Raw genomic sequence first — 18,901 nt, 5'->3', positions numbered from 1 at the left:
CCATATGGCTTTCATTTTATTTTGTGCACTTGCTATGAAGGAACTATTTGCCATTTTTTTGCTTCTTTTATGCCTTTAGTTAAAATCTTTTTGTAATTCTTAAAATAGGAATCAAATTCTGTGGATGTGGTGTGCTGTCTAGATATTTCATGAAGTAGTCTCTTTTTATTCACAGATATTTGTATCCCTGTTGTGACCCATTTTATTTTCAGATCCTTTTTTGTGACTGTCTTTTTATGGAGTGAAAAGCAAAGTTCAAAATAATAGGTAAAACTATTTAGGAATTTATTGAACTTATCATTTGTACTTTCACATTCATAGATGTCTTCCCAAGTTTCTTTACGCAAATAGTTAAGGAAATGTATATTCCGGTCATTATATTTCCTAGATGTAGTAGTTAGACATTCAGTTGAACTAAGTGGTTGTCCTAATCTTATACTAATTTCTTGGGCTGTGTGGTCCCCTAAACTTGTATTGTGGGTTTGTGTTGTATGTTTCAAGGGCACATTTTTAAATATTTGATAAAGGATTGTGGCTGTGGTTTTTGTGATGTGTGTTGGCGTTTCTATAGTAGCCTTTAAATCAAAAGTTTCTAAGAGGTTCAGTAAAGCAGTTTTTTGATTAGACTCACTTGCAAAGTCAGTGTTTTCTATTTTTTTGTGTAGTCTTGTGTAAGATATTTTCAAGGTTCTTTAACATAATGTTAATATTGCTAGTTGGCAGCCTGTATAGACAAATTACAGCAATTTTTTCGTCTGTGATTGCAATTCCATTTACCTCAATATCTTTCTCTATGGATAATTTTTCTACATACGGCATACATTTAAAATTTATGCTATTTTTAACAGAAATGCAATTACCACCATGTTTATACAATTTACGACAAAAATAACTACCCAATACAAAATTTGGAATGCATAGCATATGAAGTTTCTCTTTGTCAAGCCAATGTTCAGTAAAACATAATACAGAGGTGTTTTCCATGCCACTTTCCAACAAAATTTGAAATTCATTTACTTTGTTGGATAGGGATTGTACATTTTGATGAAATACCATCAGGTTTGGAGTTAAACATGAGTTCTGAAAACTTACTACCCTTAGTATATTGGAATTTCTGCCTGGATGATATTTTTTATTTTCAATTTTCACCCCCTCCACACGGTATCAGTTTCCCTTGCTCTTGATGATTTTACAGATGTCTGTAACCATTTTACTGAAATTCATTGAGCCTAGTCTGTTTAAATGCACGCCATCCTTTCCTAAGCAGTTGTCACTAAAAAATTTGTTGGGGTCAACGAATATTGTCCCGAGTTTGTCGCACTTTTACCTGACAGCACTGTTTATATTGCTTATATAAGAACTGCTTACTGACCTTCTGTGCAGAATTCCACTTAAAACCAGTCTTGAGTTTGTGTACAATGCTTTGGCTGAAAGAATGATGTTTCTCATCTCACTTACAATTTCTCCCTGACTGCTGCTTCGCATTGAATTCGTCCCAGAATGAATAAAAACACCTTCGTAATTGGTCTTTGGACCATTTCCATTTTTAGTTGTAGACTGTTTTGTACCTAAGAGATTTTTAAAATGTTTGTTGAGCTGATGAGGTCAGATATCAGGGCGAACCATAAAAAACTAGGAAATAAAGTAAAGTGGATTACTGAAGGAATAAAAATCTTGAGTGCAAAAAAAGATGACTATATAGGGAACTAAAACATAATAAAAGTTCTGATTTTGATACCAAAGATTACAAAAATATTTATAAAAAAGTTGTAAAGGCAGCCAAAGAACTGGCAAATAATAGATTTATATTGCATAGCGAAAACAGATGAAAGACATTATGGTCAGTGATCAAAGCTGACACAGGTGCCACAGGTAGAGGCCACAACATTTCCAAAATCAAGATAGAGGATAAAACTGTTGTAAATCTTGCTCATATTTCGGAACTGCTAATGAATTCTTTAGAAATGTAAACAAATCTAATGTCAATGTAGCAGAGTATCCAGACACAGTAAATTTCTTCAATGGTGTACAACGTGATGGTGAATTTTTCAGTACATTTACAGAAACTACAGTAAAAGATATAGAAAATGTGATAGTCACTAAAAAGTAAAACATCAGCAGGATGGGATAGGATATCAACAAAAGTGTTGAAAACAGTCTCTAAAATAATTGTGCAGCCACTAACTACAATAGCTAACCAGTCCCTTCAAGAAGGTTATTTTCCAGGAACACTGAAGTATGCAGTAGTTAAGCCACTATTCAAAAAAGGCACAAAAAAACACATGGGAAACTATTGTCCAGTCTCTCTTCTTTCATCACTGTCAAAAATATTTGAGAAGATAGTCACCATACAAATTCAAAATTTCATAGAAAAATTAGAAATAATCCCAAAAAATCGGTATGGATTTCAAAAAGGCAAAACCACAATATCTGCTATAAATAATTTTGTTAATAAAATTAGCTCGTCTCTAGACAACTCACTGCATGCCACAGGAATTTTTTGTGACCTATCAAAGGCCTTTGATAATGTGAATCACTCCTTGCTTCACTGTAAACTGAAAAGTGTGGAATTAGGGACACAATATTAGAACGGTTTAAATCCTGTCCAACCAACCGAAGACAAAGAGTGGTTATAAAATCAGATAGAGGAACTTATACTTCAAAATGGAAAACCATTTCACAAGGATTACCCCAAGGTTTCGTCTTAGGTACCATTCTATTTTTGTTTTACATAAATGATCTGCCACTTAATATTGAGTGTCCCTCAGTTTCATTTGCAGATGACACATCTTTAATCACTGAAAGCCACAAATTCCACAAACTGTATTAAATACTTTAGAAAACTTAGATACCTATTTTGATTTAAACAGGTTTAAATGAAACATAGAAAAGACTCAGTTAATGCAATGTAAAAGAAAACAAGCAAAATTAAATGATATTCAGGTCAGTCACAAAAACCAGGATTTGCAGAAAGTTAGCTGTATGAAATTTCTAGGAATGCAACTAGATAAAAATCTATCATGGGGATCACACATACAGTACCTAGCCAATAAATTAAATAATCTAGCATATGCAATGAGAATATTGTACAATGCTACCAGTATGGGCATAAGAAAAGTAGTATATCATAGCTACTTTGAGTCAGTAATAAGGTATGGAATTATGTTTTGGGGTACTTCAGACCGTATGTGTTGAATACTAAAACTTCAGAAAGCCATCATCAGAAATACGCACAATGTAGGGCGAAGAAAATCATGTTGCCCACTCCTAAAACATCTGAGTAAACTAAGTGTTCCCTCACTATACATATATGAGCCGATTATCTTTGTAGACAGTATCCCTGATTTATTTGTAGCAAATCATTTTCAACATGATTACAACACCAGAAATGAAAATAATTTTAGGGTGCCCACCCACCATTTAAAACTCTATGCTCAAACTCCACATTACATGGGTATGAAAATTTATAACAAAGTGAAAGGAAGAGAATTGCTCAGCATAAATTTAGAAACACTGAAAAAAATCCTTATATGAGAAACTAGTGCAGAAATGTTACTATTCAGTAAAAGAATCCATAAATGACAACCTGAAAATTTGAGCAGGAGAGAGAAAGTACTTAGGACTATTAATCTTAAAAGTTTGTTACTTTTGAAGAAAACGTATTAATTGCTCATCATCATCATCATCATCATTTAAGACTGATTATGCCTTTCAGTGTTCAGTCTGGAGCATAGCCCCCTTATCAAATTCCTCCATGATCCCCTATCCAGTGCTAACATTGGTGCCTCTTCTGATGTTAAACCTATTACTTCAAGATCATTCTTAACCGAATCCAGGTACCTTCTCCTTGGTCTGCCCCGACTCCTCCTACCCTCTACTACTGAACCCATGAGTCTCTTGGGTAACCTTGCTTCTCCCATGCGTGTAACATGACCCCACCATCTAAGCCTGTTCGCCCTGACTGCTACATCTATAGAGTTCATTCCCAGTTTTTCTTTGATTTCCTCGTTGTGGTCACCCTCCTGCCATTGTTCCCATCTACTAGTACTTGCAATCATCCTAGATACTTTCATATCCGTAACCTCAACCTTGTTGATAAGGTAACCTAATCTACCCAGCTTTCGCTCCCATACATCAAAGTTGGTCAAAAGACTGAGCGGTGCACAGATAACTTAGTTTTGGTACTGACTTGCTTCTTGCAGAAGAGAGTGGATCATAGCTGAGCGCTCACTGCGTTAGCTTTGCTACACCTTGCTTCCAGTTCTTTCACTATGTTGCCATCCTGTGAGAATATGCATTCTAAGTACTTGAAACCGTCCACCTGTTCTAACTTTGTTCCTCCTATTTGGCACTCAATCCATTTATATTTCTTTCCCACTGACATTACTTTCGTTTTGGAGATGCTAATCTTCATACCATAGTCCTTACATTTCTGATCTAGCTCTGAAATATTATTTTGCAAACTTTCAATCGAATCTGCTATCACAACTAAGTCATTCGCATATGCAAGACTGCTTATTTTGTGTTCACATATCTTAATCTCGCCCAGCCAGTCTATTGTTTTCAACATATGATCCATAAATAATATGAACAACAGTGGAGACAGGTTGCAGCCTTGTCTTACCCTGAAACTACTATGAACCATGAACTCAATTTACCGTCAACTCTAACTGCTGCCTGACTATCCATGTAAAGACCTTTAATTGCTTGCAAAAGTTTGCCTCCTAGTCCATAATCTCGTAGAACAGACAATAACTTCCTCCTAGGAACTCGGTCATATGCCTTTTCTAGACCTATAAAGCATAAATACAATTCCCTGTTCCACTCATAACACTTCTCCATTCTTTCCCGTAAGCTAAAGATCTGGTCCTGACAACCTCTAAGAGGCCTAAACCCACACTGATTTTCATCCAATTGGTCCTCAACTAATACTCGCACTTTCCTTTCAACAATACCTGAGAAGATTTTACCCACAACGCTGATTAAAGAGATACCTCTGAAGTTGTTACAATCTTTTCTGTCTCCATGTTTAAAAATTGGTGAGATTACTGCTTTTGTCCAGTCTGATGGAACCTGTCCCGACTCCCAGGCCATTTCAATTATCCTGTGTAGCCATTTAAGACCTGATATTCCACTGTATTTGATGAGTTCCGACTTAATTTCATCCACCCCAGCTGCTTCATTGCACTGCAATCGACTGACCATTTTCTCCACTTCCTCAAATGTGATCCCATTTCCATCATCATTCCTATCCCGTTCTACCTCGAAATCTGAAACATTACTGTTCGTATTTTCACCTACATTGAGCAACTCTTCAAAATATTTCCTCCATCTGTCCAAGGCATCCACAGGATTCACCAGCAGTTTTCCTGACCTGTCCAAAATACTTGTCATTTCCTTCTTACCTTCCTTTTGATGACTGCTAATTACACTCCAGAATGGTTTTCCAGCAGCTTGACCCATAGTCTCCAACCTGTTTCCAAAGTCTTCCCAAGATTTCTTCTTGGATGCTGCAATTATCTGTTTGGCTTTGTTTCTTTCTTCAACATAACTTTCTCTGTCTAGCTGAGTTCTAGTATGTAGCCACTTTTGATACGCCTTCTTTTTCCTTTTACAGGCTGCCTTGACTGTGTCATTCCACCAAGCTGTTTGCTTCATCCTACTTTTACACACTACTGTCCCAAGACATTCTTTAGCCACTTCTAGTACTGTGTACCTGTACCTTGTCCACTCCTTTTCCAATGACTGTAATTGACTGCACTCAACTAACTGGTACCTTTCTGAGATCGCTGTTACGTACTTGTGCCTGATTTCCTTATCCTGAAGTTTCTCCACTCTTATCCTCCTACATATGGACCTGACCTCCTTCACTTTCGGCCTCACAATCCCAATTTGCAGATTAAATAATGATCAGTGTCATCAAAGAATCCCCTGAATACACGTGTGTCCCTCACAGCCTTCCTTAATTCCTGATCTGTTATTATATAGTCAATGACAGATCTGGTTCCCCTGCCTTTCTAAGTATACCGGTGAATGTTCTTATGTTTAAAAAAGGAGTTTGTGATTACTAAGCCCATACTGGCACAGAAATCCAAGAGTTGTTTCCCGTTCCTGTTGGCCTTGCTTAATTAAGTAATTATTCAGTACTGTATATTATATTACTGGTATTATAAGGAAAATTGTAAATCAGTTTTTGTGTTTTGACGAGTCTTCTGTACTTTTAAGCCAATGGCTTGAAATGGTATGTTATGAGACAGTAAACTTCTACTTCTACTACATAGGGAGCACTGGAAGAATGATTGTTTGAATGCATATGTGCATGCAGTAATTATTCTAATCCTATCCTCATGATCCCTATGTGCACGATACTTAAGGGTTTTAGTTCATCCGTAGAGTAATCATTTAAAGCCAGCTCTCGAAACTTTGCTACTAGACTTTTTCGGAATAGTTTTTGTCTTTCTTCAGGAGTCTGCAAGTTTGGTCCCTTCAGTATGTCTGTGACACTCCCATGGATTAAACACACCTGACACCATCCGTGCTGCCCTTCTCTGTACATATTCAATAGCCCCTATTAGTCCTATCTGGTACGGGTCTCATACACCTGAGCAATATTCTGTAACTGGTCACATGAGTGACTTGAAAGGAATCTCTTTTGTAGACTGAAACTGTGTGCCGGACCGAGACTCAAACTTGGGACCATTGCCTTTCGCGGGCAAGTGCTCTACCATCTGAGGTACCCAAGCACGGCTCACTCTCCATCCTCACAGCTTTACTTCTGCCAGTACCTTGTCTCCTACATTCCAAACTTTACAGAAAATCTCCTGTGAACCTTGCAGAACTAGCACTTCTGAAAGAAAGGATATCGTGGAGACATGGCTGAGCCACAGCCTGGGGGATGTTTCCAGAATGAGATTTTCACTCTGCAGTGAAGTGTGCACTGATATGAAACTTCCTGGCAGATTAAAACTTTGTGCCGGGCCGAGACTCGAACTCGGGACCTTTGCCTTTCGCGGGCAAGTGCTCTACCGCCTGAGCTACCCAAGCACGACTCACGCCCCATCCCCTCAGCTTTACTTCTGCCAGTACCTCATCTCCTACCTTCCAAACTTTACAGAAGCCCTCCTGCGAACCTTTCAGAACTAGACTGATTGCATTTCCCCAGTATTCTACCAATAAACCAAAGTCTACCACTTGCTCTGCCCATGACTGAACCTATGTGATCATTCCATTTTATATCCCCACAAAGTGCTATACCCAGGTATTTGTATGATTTGCCAAATTTAGCAGTGACACATTGATATTATAGTCAGAGGATACCACATTTTTGTGTTTTGTGAAATGCAAAATTTTGCATTACTGAAAATTTAAAGCAAGATGAAATTTTACCAAGCTCTGACTTAACATTTATGCAGTTTCTCTCAGATAGTACTTCATAGATAACTGCACCATCTGCAAAAAGTCTGATTTTGCTGTTAATATTGTCTGTGCAAGGTCATTGATAAACAATATGAACAGCACACCCGAAGCTGCTTCTACGTCTGATGATGACTCTCCATCAAAGATAACATGCTGTGTCCTCCCTAGCAAAAAGTCCTCAATCCAGTCGCAAATTTCACTAAATACCATACGTGATCATTCTTTTGATAAGTGTAGGTGTGGTACTGAGTCAAATGCTTTTGGGAAATCAAGAAACACTGCATCCACCTTGTTGTCTTGATCCAAAGCTTTCAGGATGTCATGTGAGAAAAGTGCAAGATGGGTTTCATGTAACTGAGTTTTTTGAAATCCATACTGGTTGGTGTTGAAGTTATTATTTTCAAGGTACCTCATTATGTTTGAGCTCAGAATATGTTCTAAGATTCTACAACAAATCAATGTGAAGGATATTGGATGGTAGTCTTGTGGATCACTTCTACCACCCTTCAAGCAATGGAAAATCCAGGATGGAATGTAACAATATTAGAGAAGGAAAGTTGCTACTCAGCATATAGCGGAGATGCTGAGTCGCAATAGGCACAACAAAAAGATTCACGCAATTGTAGTTTTCGGCCATTAAGGCCTTTGTCAGCAATAGACACACACACACACACACACACACACACACACACACACACACACACACAACTTGCACACGTCTGCAATATCAGGTAACTGAAACCACACTCAAGAGAAAAATGCAAGTTAGGTTTCAAGTGGTTGATGTTTTTGAAATCCATATTGGCTGGAGTGTGGTTTCAGTTATCTGAGACTGCAGACATGTGTGCAAGTTGCATTTGTGTGTGTGTGTGTCTATTGCTGACAAAGGCTTTAATGACCGAAAGCTATAATTGTGTGAATCTTTTAGCTGTGCCTATTGCGACTCAGCATTACCATCCTTCTTGTAAACATGTGTGACCTGTGCCTTTTTCCATGAATTGGACAAAGTTTCTTGTTTGAGAGATAGTTAGATGAGAGGCTAAGTCAGCTGCAAATTCAGTATAGAATCTGTCAGGGATTCTATCAGGGTCTGGAGCTTTGCTCATTTTGAATTATTTCACTGTTTACCAACAGCACTGACACTAATACTCACTTCATTCATCTTTTCAGGGTATGAGGTTTAAATTTGGGCAATTCTCCTGGATATTCCTTTGTAAAGAAACATTTGAAAAAGGAGTTAAGCATTTCAGCTTTTGCATTGCTACCCTCAGTTCCTGTCTCATTCGCTAGGGACTGGACACTAACTTTGGTGCCACAAACGACATTATATTCTGCTACGGTAGTCGCTGAAGGCATCAAACCCTGCTCTCTTGACAGTCAAACTCTTTTCATTCAGCTTCTCTCTACCTATAGTGATCCACTTTGTTTCACACCTATTATACAGTAATCTGTGTTTCTTTAGAAGTTTCTTTACAATGACTATGTACCAGGGAGGTTCCCTCCCATTATGAACTGTTCTACTGGGTACATATCTATCGAGTGTATGGTCAACCATTCTTTTACACTTGAACCAGAGTTCCTCTACATGTTCCTGCCCTGTGCTGAAAATTTAAAATTCCTCACTGAGATATGACTCTAATGATTTTTTATATAGTTTATTGAACATATATACTTTCTGCTTATTTTAGTTGTCCACTCTACTTTGGTAATCATTGTTGCCCCAATCATGTCATAGTCACTGATACCAGTTTCCTCAAAGAGGTCAGGTCTGTTTGTTGCCATTAAATCCAATGTATTTCCATCATAAGTGGGGTTCCTAACTATCTGTTTCAGGTAGTTTTCAGAGATGGCATTTAGTAATGTTGCACAAGATGTCTTATCACATCTGCCATTAACAAAACTGTAATTTTCCTGATTAATTGTTGGATGATTAAAACCTCCACTGATTATTACTGTATGATTGGGGAACTTACGAACAAGTGAACTGTGGTTTTCTCTAAAGTTCTTGTTTACATCAGGAGATGAATCAGGTGGGCAATAAGGATCCAATTACCATTTTATGCTCACCCCTGATACTGAGTCTTGTCTAAACAATTTCACATGCAGCTTCAATTTCGACCTTGGTGAATTTTAGTTTCTTGTCTACTGCAACAAATACACCACCTCCATTTCCCATTTGTCTGTCATTTCAATAAACACTTACATTTTCCCCAAAAATCTCACTGCTATCAATTTCAGGCTTCAACCAGCTTTCTGTATCTAGTATCTACATCTACATCTACATCCATACTCTGCAAACCACCTGACTGTGTGTGTGGCGGAGGGTACCTTGAGTACCTGTATCGGTTCCCCCTTCTTTTCCAGTCTCGTATTGTTCGTGGAAAGAAAGATTGTTGGTATGACTCTGTGTGGGCTCTAATCTCTTTGATTTTATCCTCATGGTCTCTTTGCAAGATATACATAGGAGGTAGCAAATATACTGCTTGACTCCTTGGTGAAGGCACATTCTCGAAACTTCAACAAAAGCCCATACCGAGCTACTGAGCGTCTCTCTTGCAGCGTGTTCCACTGGAGTTTATCTATCATCTCCGTAATGCTTTTGTGATTACTACAGGAGCCTGTAACAAAGCATGCTGCTCTCCAGTGGATCTTCTCTGTCTGTTCTATCAACCCCATCTGGTACAGATCCCACATCGGTGGGCAGTACTCAAGCAGTGGGCGAACAAGTGTACTGTAACCTACTTCCTTTTTTTCGGGCTGCATTTCCTTAGGATTCTTCCAATGAATCTCAGTCTGGCATCTGCTTTACCGACGATTAATTTTATACGGTCATTCCATTTTAAATAACTCCTAATGCCTACTCCCAGATAATTTATGGAGTTAACTGCTTCTAGTTGCTGACCTGCTATATTGTAGCTAAATGATAAAGCATTACACTTGTCTACATTGAGATTCAATAGCCATTCCCTACACCATGTGTCAATTTGTTGCAGATCCTACTGCATTTCAGTACAAATTTCCATTGTATTATGTAAACTTTACTGCTTTTCATCAGCACTTCAAACTCTATTATTGCAAATGCTTCAGTAATGTACCATTAGGATTTTAATACCCTCACCTGTGGGAAGCATTTCTTTTGATCTTCGTCTAATACTTCTGGCTTTCCTACAACTATCATTATTTGGATTGGATGCAGAGTCATATAATCTAAAAATCTCCTGTATGCTACCTGAGTGGCAGTCTCTGATACATAGTGCTCATCTGACCTATTTAGGGGGACCCTACAGGTCTCAACTCTAAGGTGCAGGTCCAGGAAGTTGCAGCCTAGCTTGTCACAAAACCTACAAAGTCTCTGGTTCAGTTCTTCCACTCAGCTCAGAACAAGAGGGCCATGATCAGTTCTGGGAACAATGCAGCAAATTGTGAGTTTTGTTGAAACTTTGCATGCAAGGATGGTCTTCTCAATCTTCTCTACCAGTCATTGGAATGACCCAAGAAAGACCGCAGAGCCCAACAACAGGAATCATTTGTTCCAACATATGCGACAATCCGCAGTTGGTTGCATCCTGTTCCCTCAATGGCTGCCAGAATAGCCTCTTCAACATGTTGAACGAGGCACCCAGGCATACACACTGAGCGCACCTAGTGTCCCTTGCACCATTTTCCTAAGCAGTACCACCATTCGCCACACGTTTGAACTGCCAATGATTAATAGACCCCTACCTTTTGAGTTTGTCTCCACCTGACACCGGGCAAAGTAGGTTTCCCCAAAAGAGGTGAAGTGATTCCTAGTGGCTCAGTTTCTGTTTCAATTATAGTCTGGACTCTTGTTCCTGTGTTGGGGTCAGGCTATTAATTTTGGGTGATGAGTTATCTGTGAAAATCTAGGGATGAACAAGAGCATCAGTTGTATGTTAAATCAATTCTTTCCCAAAATCTTGGTGACAACTATTCATCCTGGTTCAGGAAGAATTAAATTTTGTTTTTGTGTATCAGATATCGGTGCTAAATCCTTCTCTGTTGTAGCAGCAGCAGCAGTAGTATTAGTAGTAGTAGTAGTAGTAGTAGTAGTAACAGAAAGTCTGGAAACTGAGAATGATGGGCAGTGAACTGCTAAGTGGTCAGCACTCTGACATAAAGTAAATGGAGATGAATATGATTAAAATCAATTAAAACTGCAGTAAGCTTTAAAACAGTTACAAAAAAACAAACGCGACAGGGCTTAAAGTAAATAAGTTCATAAAAACAAGAGGAACACAAGTAAAAATAGTGGTGAATAATTGTCATTAACACCCATAAAATACTAGAACAAAAAAAGTTAGTAGGAGCCAGATTATGGTGGCCTGATGACCCCCTAGCCACTCTGCAACCCACTAAACTCGCTCGCAATATTTAGGGAAGGAGGCCACACAACAAGCTGAACTTTGAATCCTATACCATGATCATCTCAGTATCGTATAAAATAATGGGCACGTTCTGTGAAAGATACAGTCCAACACTCAAATGAGAAATAAAACACACCAAATTAACATATGATGTATTAAAAACAGTGTTCTGCAAATTCCACACACTGCTGGGTTCTTCCACAGTAGGAGAAAACTATATTTCAGGGGACATTGTCCCACTCTTAGTCATGCAAGAACTACTTCTCTTGGTTGTGATGGTGTTGAATGGAAGTAAGTCATAATTTCATTTTAGACTTCACTGAGTACAACTTATTGCTCCTCTCTTCCAGTCATTGAACGTCCTCGTAGTGATTGCTCACAGGGGAACTTAATAAGGGGTAATATCAAAATGGCAATGCCTGAATATTTTTATAACACCTATAGGAATATCTTATCAAAATATCTCAAACAAAACCCAAAAAATTCTCATATGGATATGGTGTTTGTTCTTTCAGACATGTCCGAAAGAACAGACACCATTGATAACCTGCAGCCGTACAGAACGAAATTAGAATAATATTAATACCTTTAGCTGCTAACGGGCATTGATATGTATCAACAGGGATGGGTGAAAATGTGTGCCCGACCAGGACTCAAACCCGGGATCTCCTGCTTACATGGCAGACACAATATCCATCTGAGCCACCAAGGGCACAGAGGATAGCACAACTGCAGGGACTGTCTCGCACATGCCTCCCACAAGACCCACATTCTCACCTTGTATGTCCACACACTACATTCGTAGTGTCCCACCCCAACACACTCATTGCTCGTGGAAGACATTCTTACCAAGTCCCGTAAGAGTTCGGGAAATATGTATGCATCCACACAGAAGAAGAAGATCGTGGCCGGTGTTGCCAAAACTACATACTTATATGGATATAGTGTCTGTTCTTTTGGACATTTCCAATAGGACAGACACCATACCCATATAAGTACATAGTTCTGGCAACACTGGCCATGACCTTCTTCCCCGAACTCTTACGGGACTTGGTAAGAATGTCTTCCACGAGTAATGAGTGTGTTGGGGTGGGACACTATGAATGTAGTGTGTGGCCTTGATGGCCAAAAGCTTTTTTGTGACAGTCTTTTTGTTGTGCCTATCTGCAACTCAGCATCTCTGCCATATGATGAGAAGTATCTTTCCTTTGATAATGTTATTACATTCATTTCTGCTGTGTACCAGCACACATGCAGACCTGGGGAAATGACCTCACGGACGCTGGCACCAAGGATTCTTGTTTTTCCAATCTGCTCTGCATCTATGTACACTCTGCGAGCCAACGTGAAGTGCTCGGCAAATGGTACTTCCCATTGTACCACACGTTAGAGTTTCTTCCCATTCCATTCACACATGGTGTGTGGAATGAATGATTGCTTAAATATCTGTGTGTCTGTTTTAATTGTGCTAATCTTATCTTCACAGTCTCTAGTGTAGCAATAGGTAGAGGTTCTAGTATATTCCTAGATTCCTCAAATATAATACTGGATCTTCAATCTTTATCTCAACTTTTGTGGGATAGTTGGCGACTATCTTCATGTGTCTGCCAATTCAGGTTTTTTCACATCTCCATAATGCTCTCCCTTGCGTCAAACAAACCTACTGGTTTGCATCATGGCTTCCGGTGTGTGTGTGTGTGTGTGTGTGTGTGTGTGTGTGTGTGTGTGTGTGTGTGTGTGTGTGTTGTCTTACGTGTGTGTATCATCTACTTTCGACGAAGGCCTTGCTGGCCGAAACCTTATTTGCGACAGTCTTTTTGTTGTGCCTATCTGTGACTCAGCATCTCCTCTATATGGCGAGTAGCAACTTTTCTTTCATAATATTGTTTCATTTCATCCTGGATTTTCCATTGTTGGGTTACATGATGGTCAGACTTAGTTTTCAAAATTGTATATTTGGTTGTAAGGTGTAACAAGGAGCAGATACAGACTCTGATCACAATCTGATAAAGATGAAGAGTAGACTGAAGTGTAAGAGAATTGTTTGAAAGAATCAATGTGGAAGGAAATGGAATAGTGAAAATCTGAGGAATAATAGATGTTCTACGGCTGTAGATACTATGATAAGGAATGCCATAATTGGCAGCTCAGTTGAATGGAAATGGACGTCTCTAAAAAAGGCCAATCACAGAAGTTGGACAGATAAATAGAGGTACAAGGAAGGCAACTGCACAGAAAAAGCAGTCAGGAAAAATGGTGAAAGATGTTTGAAATTCTCTGGAAAATAGGTGTAAGATATAGGGAAAGATGGGTAATATACAGTGTACAAGAACTTATTGTAGCAGCAAAAAATAAGAATTGAAGAGCAGGAAAAAAGTTCTCAGATTATAAAACAGATTTATTCTTTTCCTCTAGTCTTCAATCTAAACTTTGAAGAAACATTGGTGGAAATAAAAGGATGGTTCAAGAATGGGATTAAGGTTCAATGCAAAAGGATATCAATGATAAGATTTGCTGATGGCATCACTATTCTCATTCACTACATATGTTCAAGAAGACTTCAAAAAGTAAGCTACGCATGTCATCCCATTAAGTATGTTAATAGCAACTATTGTTAATGTGTAAAGAAGAAGCAAACTGCAATGTTATGACAATGAAGTTTTTTGCGCTGAAGTCCTTCCATAAAAACTTTCAACTTTAATTGCTGCTGTGGTTACCGGGTGTCTCAGAAGAACTTGGCATTTGCCGGCTAACAGCAACTATACCTACATCTAGACCTACTACCACACAGTTCTCATTTCCTCCACTAGCATGTGTGTGTTTCAGCAATCTAAGCATATCCATGTGGATGGCCACTGAAATTTTTTGTAGATTCACCATGCCTACCATTTTCTGCTCTGATAGTAACACATCATGTTATTCTTCTACTCTGATCTTTGGATCTATTAACTTTGCTTTGATAGTCAGAGCGTCCACTTGATCTCAAGGCCTGAAAGTTGAGGTATTGCTTTTTTGATGTGTGATGTACAACCAAATTAGGTGTGGTCTCATGATAATGTGCTTGACTGGAAATGAAGAGTTGTGGGATCGAATCCTGGTCAGACTTTTGGTTTTTCAGTCTGTCCTTTAATCTAGCCTTCACCTCTCAATGTTGTGAAGAGTCACATAGAAATGACATGTGTTTCTGATTCCATGTTGCACTATAGATCCCCTTTCCCCAGTTGAATAACTGGTGTAAGTTAGGGACAAACAAGTGACATTAGCACCATCCAGCTGAGAGACTCGCACCAAGCCAGTGAGCCACACAAAAATATTATTGTTATCATTAACAACATAGGGAAGTAGATTCCTACCTACCGTAAAGAAGACATGTCAAGTTGGAGATAGGAGTAATTAAAAGACACTCACATAAAGCTTTCAGCCACAGCCTTCATCAGTAAAAGAGACACACACCATTCACACACATGAGCAAGCACACCTCATGCACACATGACCGCCAACTCCAGCATCTGGTCCGGGAGTTGGCAGTCATGTGTGTGTGAGGTGTGCTTGCTTGTGTTTGTGAATGGTATGTGTCTCTCTTTTACTGATGTAGACTGTGGCTGAAAGATTTATGTATGTGTCTTTTAATTGTGCCTGTCTGCAACTTGACATGTCTTCTTTACAGTAAGCAGCAATCTGTCTTTTCCTATGTTGTTGATATTCCTACGTGGAGTTTCCATAGTTTTATTATTATTATTACTGTTATTGTTATTATTATAATATTATTATTACTGTTATTATTATATGGTTATTGTTGTTGTTATTATTATTTGATATTATTGATAAACTTTACAGCAAAGCTGAAGGCCATGAAGTAGATAGTGTGAAGGAATTCTGACACCTTGAAAGCAAAATAACACGTAGCAGATGAAATAAGGAGAAAGTATAAAACATAAAGGTAGACTAGTCTAAGGTAATCATTTCTGGCCAAAGGAAGTCTGCTAGTATCAGTTCTGAGTGAGTATGTGTGGAGTGCAGTGTTATATGGAAATGAATCATGGGCTGTGGGAAAACTGGTGTTTGAGGTAGGGTGCTATAGAAAGATATTAGATGGAGTGATAAGATTAAAACATGAGAAGGTTGCCTGGAGAACTGGTGAGGAGAGGAACATGTGGCAAACACTGACAGCAAGAAGGTATAAGATGGTGGGACCTGTGTTAAGACATCCAACAAATCATTGAGGACAATTGGTGTTAAGTGCCACTTTGAGATGAAGAAGTTGATACAGGAGAGGAATTTTGCAGCAGGTCACACATCAAACCTCTCAAAAGACCGATGTCTCATCTGCTTCCTGCAAAGAACAGAAGGTCCCTACAATTTCTGACATACAGGTATTTGTAAGAGTTGTCTGGTTCCAGTTGTGACTCATTAAACTTCTAAACAGAGTAAACTGCTTTTGTTTCATTTTGTGAAGCACAACATTTTAATTTGTGAACATTTAAAGCAGATTATCAATCTGTTTATCACTTTGAAACCTTATAAATATCTTGCTGGTTATTTTTGCAGATTTTTTGATTGGTAACCAACTGCATCACCTGCAAAAGGTCTGAAGTTACAATTAACACTATCTGCTGGGTCAATAACACTATTACCAATGGTCACAATACACTTCCATGGGGGAAGTCTGAAGTTACTGCTACTTCTGTTCATGACTCTTCATCCAAGACAACGTGTTATACCTTCTGTAGCAACAAAATATGAATCCAGTTATCAGATCACACACACACACACACACACACACACACACACACACACACAGACAGACAGACAGACAGACAGACAGACAGAGAGAGAGAGAGATTTAAGTTATCATTCATTCCACACACCAAATGTGAATGGAATGGGAAAAAGCTCTAATGTGCGGTACAATGGGAAGTACCATTGCCGTACACTTTAATGGAAAGAAGGGCACTTGGCGAATTGGAGCTGACGAGGAATTCATTATGAAATTGTTGGTTCATCTCTTCCATTACCCTTGGGGTAGCAACAAATACTGCATTGTAGATAGAAAACCACATCCTGAGGCAACTATCAAGGAACAGGGCTTCTGGGGTCCTTTAGTCTGAACACTAATAAAATCTGTGTGGTGAAACCATGAAATTTATTTTTAAATATGCCTTCATGCATCTCATGAATTCTAAAATTAACCTGGGCCCACTTATTAGCCAAGGGAGCCCCTACTTGACCCCAGGCTTTGGATCTTAATTATTCTACCAATGTGCAAGATAAACGACTCCCTGACATGCAGCCCTAATCCTAATGGCGTTGTTGGCCATCGACAAATGTTGAGTAAATGTTCCAGTCACAATCAGGCAATGGAGTATATGCCAAAACAATGTTGAAAGAGATGAGACCCTATATGTTTGGCATACCAAAAATAGGTACCAACGTGCAGCTCACCACCCTCTGCGTACAAGATAGGAGTTAGGATTGCATGGTAAGCCCCCATCAATAGCACTAATTTCAAAAGCCCCCCCCCCCCCATCCATAACCCTAATTTCCACATGTTACACTGCATCCAACATTTTAAGGCATGAAGGCTTTGATGATCCACAAATCTGACATTTATATTCCAGTTAAGACTAAACAAAGGCTTCATACAGTTGGAGCAGTCTCCCTCAGGAGCTACAATCAGTGTATTGTAAGAAATTTAAAGCCTTGAGGAATATTAATTTCAGTCTCTGAGGTAGTGCAGCTATCATAATCTTTCATCAGAGACAAGACTCAAAAATTTAAATTTTCTTTAAAATTGAGACAGGCATCTCACAGCTCTAAAAATGAGTAAATTAAAATGAGAATGAGGGTGATTACAAAGGACACAAACAGAAGAGAATTCTAAACCTGTGTAGTTAGTCCATTCCTCCAGCTACTTGATCATTGTTTACAACTGACAAGTCATTTTTGTGAGTCCGAATGACAGACAGAAGATGGAGAAATACACAAGTAAGGAACACTGAAAGGGAAATAATATGGTTCATCACAATGACTAATGCTTAAAATGTTAAGGCAGGAAATACTTGACTCTGTACCTCAAGAATATTTCTGGGACTATACGAAGATAAGGCAATGTTCCCAAAATCACCCACTTGTGGACTGTAGCATAGTATATGTTGTCATATCATGACTAAGTGCAGTCTCATGAGCTCCAGACAATGCAGAATCCACTTCCTACAGAGAAAAGGGGTGGTTATATTCCTCAGTGTTGATGAAACAGAAATCATAACCATCTCTCTCCTGTGTCACCTGATAGACAGACAATTGAAGCCTAGTTATAATGAGCCGTAATGTCTTTACAAAATTTAGCCACCGTTTGGTTGGTGTTGCCTGGTGGTGTTAGGAGACAGCCCTGATCTTGTACAGTTACCATTGATGGTCATGAGTGACACCTAAAAGTCCTCCTAATGGCTTACCTCATTTTCTTTCATATCTGGATCTGTTTATGGGATTCAGTAACTCTTGTTGGTCTTCTTAATTCTTCTTCTTTCCACTGACAATCCAAAACATGGTTACACTTTTGCTGTGGGGCACAACTTGAACCTTTCCATAGCTTCATGCCTGTCCCTGGGTGCAAAATTACACTTGTTCTTCCACCTAGAACAGGCAACTTCCTAGGTTTTCCTGACGAATTTAGCATGGATATATCAGTGACCTGGTGGATCTCAGTTACATGATCCTCCAGTCCTTCACATTTTAATGCTGTTTAAAAGTTGCCAACTGACAAAATTGCCAATTGGTCATTCCTAGCAACCATAACAGCAGCCATCAGCCAGGATCTGCTCTGTCTGGCAGATGGATCCAAATGAGGACACGTCACTCCATGCAGTTCATGGTCAATGTCTCACTGAGCAGTGTCAGTAGGGATACACAAGCAGAATAGCTACAGACAATCCTACAACAGTTCTGAAATAAGTGAAAAGCATTATGATGTCCTCAGTTTGTGTGAGGCCCTCAATTAGTTCATGTTGTAGCTCACGGTATAGAATCTAATCATGCACAAAGTGTATTGGAATCCCCTAAAAGGAGAAATGCATGAAGGAGTTCAATAATCTACATCAACA

The 18,901-nt window shown here is 38.9% G+C and overlaps 1 long non-coding RNA gene across 2 annotated transcripts in view; it reads left to right on the top strand.

Annotated features, from left to right (window-relative positions):
- Nucleotides 1–16,200, top strand: part of LOC126334091 (uncharacterized) — a 32,812-nt gene extending 16,612 nt beyond the window's left edge. Inside the window, exon 3 of one of the 2 annotated variants that reach the window (XR_007564557.1) lies at nucleotides 15,639–16,200. This is a non-coding gene — a long non-coding RNA (uncharacterized LOC126334091). Of the gene's footprint in view, nucleotides 1–14,216; nucleotides 14,284–15,638 lie in introns of those variants that run through there. The other variant, XR_007564558.1, reaches the window with a different exon arrangement.
- Nucleotides 16,201–18,901: the final 2,701 nt, after the last annotated feature.

The sequence above is a fragment of the Schistocerca gregaria genome, chromosome 2 (genome assembly GCF_023897955.1).
Source record: "Schistocerca gregaria isolate iqSchGreg1 chromosome 2, iqSchGreg1.2, whole genome shotgun sequence".
NCBI classification, from domain to species: Eukaryota; Metazoa; Arthropoda; class Insecta; order Orthoptera; family Acrididae; genus Schistocerca; species Schistocerca gregaria.
The sequence above is the reverse complement of the archived record's forward strand: the minus strand, read 5'-3'. Positions and strand labels throughout refer to the sequence as shown.